Consider the following 4107-nt stretch of genomic DNA (forward strand, 5'->3'; position numbering starts at 1 on the left):
ATACTGGGAGGGTGGATGGAAAGTAGGGTAAGAAAGGGGGAACTGATTACAAGGATGGACAACAGAAAAGTGGGTGAAGGGAGACGTCAGACAGTGTAAGATATGGCAAAATAATAATTTATAAATTACCAAGGGTTCATGAGGGTGGGGGGAGTGGGGAAAGAGGGGGAAAAATGAGGAGCTGATACCAAGGGCTCAAGTAGAAAGCAAATGTTTTGAGATTGTTGATGGCAACGAATGTACAGGTGTGCTTGACACAATAGATGGATGTATGGATTGTGATAAGAGTTGTATGAGCCCCAAATAAAATGATTCAAAAAAATGTGCTGAAAAACTTGGCTTACACACGAGTATATACGGTATTTAATTTTTTAAACAAAAGCAAATTTCTAGCTTAAAATATCCAAGGCAAATCAACAGCATCCAGAAAGGGAAGGTGCTAGCCAACTCCTTAAAAATCTCATATGCACATAATCTCAGAAACTGCTTTTGCCACCAATGAGATCCCAAATCCTAGTGAACGTACAGTCCCAGACAATTCTCAAGGTTATAAGATTTATGGGAGCAGACTGCCACATCTTTCTCCCAGAGAGAGGATGATGACTTAGAACCAATAATCTTTAGGTTAACAACTGAACACTGAACCACTGTGCATAAACTACTTTGCTATTTTCAACATTAAAAAATATATTTGTAAGCTATTCAAGACCTGAATTTAGAAAAATACTACCTTAAAGGCCTACTTAAACAATGTTTACAAAGGCTCCTGAATTTAACTACTTTGTAGATTGGAGAACTCGTGGCGACTTAATAAATTAAAGTTGCATCTCATTTCCATTTAAAACAAAACAACAACAAAATACTTTGAACCATTTTAGTTTCTTACCCAAGATACTAGCTAACATGAAATTTAAGGTCATGTTCCCACCCGATTTTAATTAGGTTTAAGCACCTCTACAAACATACACACACACATACATCTGAATACCTCATTGTACTTTAGGTTAAAGTGCATAGGGAGAATTCAATAATTCAATCAATAATTCATATAAATTGTTCCACGATATTGGTTGTTGTCTTTGCAATTTATCAATATTCTCCCTATTTCCTCCCTGGCTTCCCCATTTCCATTCATCTAGATTCCTTTTCCCTCTCTGCCTTCTCAACCTTGTTGATATGTGGCATCGAGTCGTTACAACAAATAGCTGCGTGTGCACAACAAAACGAAACACTGCGCTGTCTTGAACCGTCTTTACAGTTGTTCCTGTGCCTGAGGCAACTGTTGCAGCCACCATGTCAATCCATCTCCTTGAGGGCTTCTCTTTTGGGCTGTCCCTCCACTTTACCAAGCATGATGTCCTTCTCCACACTGGTCTCTCCTGACAACATGGCCAAGGTAACGAGAGATGAAATCTTGCCATCTTTGCCTCTAAGGAGCACTCTGGTTGTACTTTGTCCAGGACAGATTGATTTGCCCTTTCAGCCGTTCATGGCACTTTCAATATTCTTCGCCAACACCACAATTCAAATGCATTGATTCTTCTTTGGTCTCCCTTATTCAATGTCCAACTCTCACGTGCATATGAGGCAACGGAAAATACCACAGCTTGGGTCAGGAGCACCTTGGTCCTCAAGGTAACATCAGAGAATGGCTTTTCAATATCTAAAAAGGCCTTGTGCAGCAGATCTACCTAATGCAACATGCCTTTTGATCTCTTCACTATTGCTTCCATGAGCATTGCTGATGGAGCCACGGCTGACAAAATCCTGGGCAACGTCAGCCTTTTCTCCACTGACCATGTTACCTACTGATCCAGTTGAGAGGCTTTTGGTCTTTTTTTTTTTCTTTTAATGCACAACTCTCGTTAATGTACTTAAAAATTAAGACGCATTATATGTGAATTATTTGTCAATCAGACTGTTAAAATCAAGAAGAAAAAAGTTGCTCACATTGAACATCCCACCCCCAAATGCTTCTTCCTGCTTTATATTGGATAAAACATTGCGGGATGGGGGTGAGGGACAAGAATAAAATACAAATGATCTTATTAGGTGATGTACATACCAATAACTACTGTATAGAAGACGTTTTACAGGGTACATGTCACACAGTGCATTATTCATTGCACACACTGTGGGATTAGCTAGGAAATTGGGATCAGGTAAATAACACCAGGAAGTAATGACTGCTGACATTACATGACATTACATCTGTTTTCCTGGCGCTTTTGGTCTTCTTTACACTGAGTCGTAATTCATACTGATAGCTGCAATCTTTGATCCTCATCAGCATCAAGTCCTCCTCACGTTCAGCAAGGAAGATTGTGTGCCATCTGCATATCACAGATTGTTAATAAGCCTTCCTGTTAATAGACTTTCCTCTAATTCTGATATCTGATTCTTCATATAATCCAGCTTCTCAAATTATTTATTTCCTGATTTTAAACCATGTAGTATTCTTCTTTCTGTTTACACAACTGCTCTTAAACTATAAATCTTTACAGTAGTCCAAGTACCTCTTGAATACAATGAAGTGTTCTGAAATTCTCATTATATTCAAGGTTATCCATAGTCTATTATGATCCACACAGTCAAATGCCTTTGCATAGTCAATAAAACACAAGTAAACAACATTTTTGTATTCTCTACTTAGAACAAAAATTCATCTGACATTAGCAATAATATCTTTTGTTCCAAGTCCCTTCTGAATCTGGCCTGAACTTCCAGCAGTTTCCTGTGAACGCAGTGCTGCAATAATTATTCCATGATCTTCAACAAAATTTTACATGAATATGATATTAATGATAGTTTTATGATTTGAGCATTCTCTTAGGCCACCTTTCTTTGGAATGGGTGCAAATACGGATCTTTTCTAGTCAATTGACCAAGTAACTGTCTTCCATATTTCCTGGCATAGATGAGTGAGTGCTTCCAGTGCTTCATAAACTTATGGAAACATTTCAGTTCATATTCCATCAATTCTTGGAGCCTTGTTTGTGGCTAATGCCTTCAGTGCAGCTTAAACTTCTTCCTTCAGCACCGTTGGTGCTTGCTCAACTGCTACCTCCTGAAATGGTGGGCTGTCGACTAGGTGTTTTTGGTATAGTGACGTTGAATACTTTCTATTAAGAAAAAAGTTTTATTGGCACACAATGCAAAATCATACAATTCAATAGTTCAGTCATATCCCTCTTCTTCTGATGCTTCCTGCATCATTCAGTATTTGCCCATCGACTCTTTCCGGACTGCAACTCGAGCTCGACTTTCTGGAGTTCTTTCACTTTACGATATGCTCGGTGGGTCCCCTTTCCGTTTTCCAATTCTAGGTCTTTACCCATCTCATTGTATTTGGCTTTGTCTTCCCTTTGATGCCCTTTGAAATTTTCTATTTAGTTCTTTGACTTCACCCTTTTTTCTACTCGCTTTAGCTACTCTATGACTAAAAGCAAGTTTCAGAGTCTGGTCTGACATTCACTTTGATCCTTTCTTCCCTGTCTTTTTAGTGACCTTTTGGCTTCTTCATCAATGATGGGCTAAATGTGCTCCCACAACTCATCAGATCTTCTGTCATCAGTGTACATCAAATCCACTCTTGAGATGGCATAGGCTCTAGAGCATATATTGGCTCTTGCTGACTTGTTTAATTTTCTTCAGCTTTATCATATGAGCAATTGATGATCTCTTCCAGTTGGCCCTTGGCCTAGTTTTAGCTGCTTGTCTGCCAGTTTGTTACACTGAGGTGGCTTGTGTGTTGCTGTGATGGGGGAAGCTATGTCACTGGTATTTCAAATGCTAGCAGAGTCACCCAAAGTGACTATGTTTCATCGAAGCTTCCAGACTAAGAATAGACAATGTAGAAGGGCTCAGCTTCCCCATTCAAAGGGCAGAGCTGCTGAAAACCCTACTCTCAACCTAGGTTTGGGGCAACTGTTGCCCTTTTAGTCTCCTATAGGTGAGTACTCTACAAAGTACGTTCTTCACAGGTATTACGAGCTATTTTATAGGCCTATTCAGTGGCTACAAAGTGGCACCTAGGAGTGTTTTCAATGTCAAGTTAGACACTGTGGCAGGACAATGGTACCAGAGGTTCCTCTAGTTTCTAGTAGA

The 4107-nt window shown here is 39.4% G+C and overlaps 1 protein-coding gene across 1 annotated transcript in view; it reads right to left on the reverse strand.

Annotated features, from left to right (window-relative positions):
• POLR3A (RNA polymerase III subunit A) overlaps positions 1 to 4107 on the reverse strand; it is a 96163-nt gene that overhangs the window by 69045 nt on the left and 23011 nt on the right. The window lies entirely within an intron of this gene.

The sequence above is a fragment of the Echinops telfairi genome, unplaced genomic scaffold, assembly GCF_000313985.2.
Source record: "Echinops telfairi isolate 266 unplaced genomic scaffold, ASM31398v2 ScPeMD7_70;HRSCAF=299, whole genome shotgun sequence".
Lineage (NCBI taxonomy): Eukaryota > Metazoa > Chordata > Mammalia > Afrosoricida > Tenrecidae > Echinops > Echinops telfairi.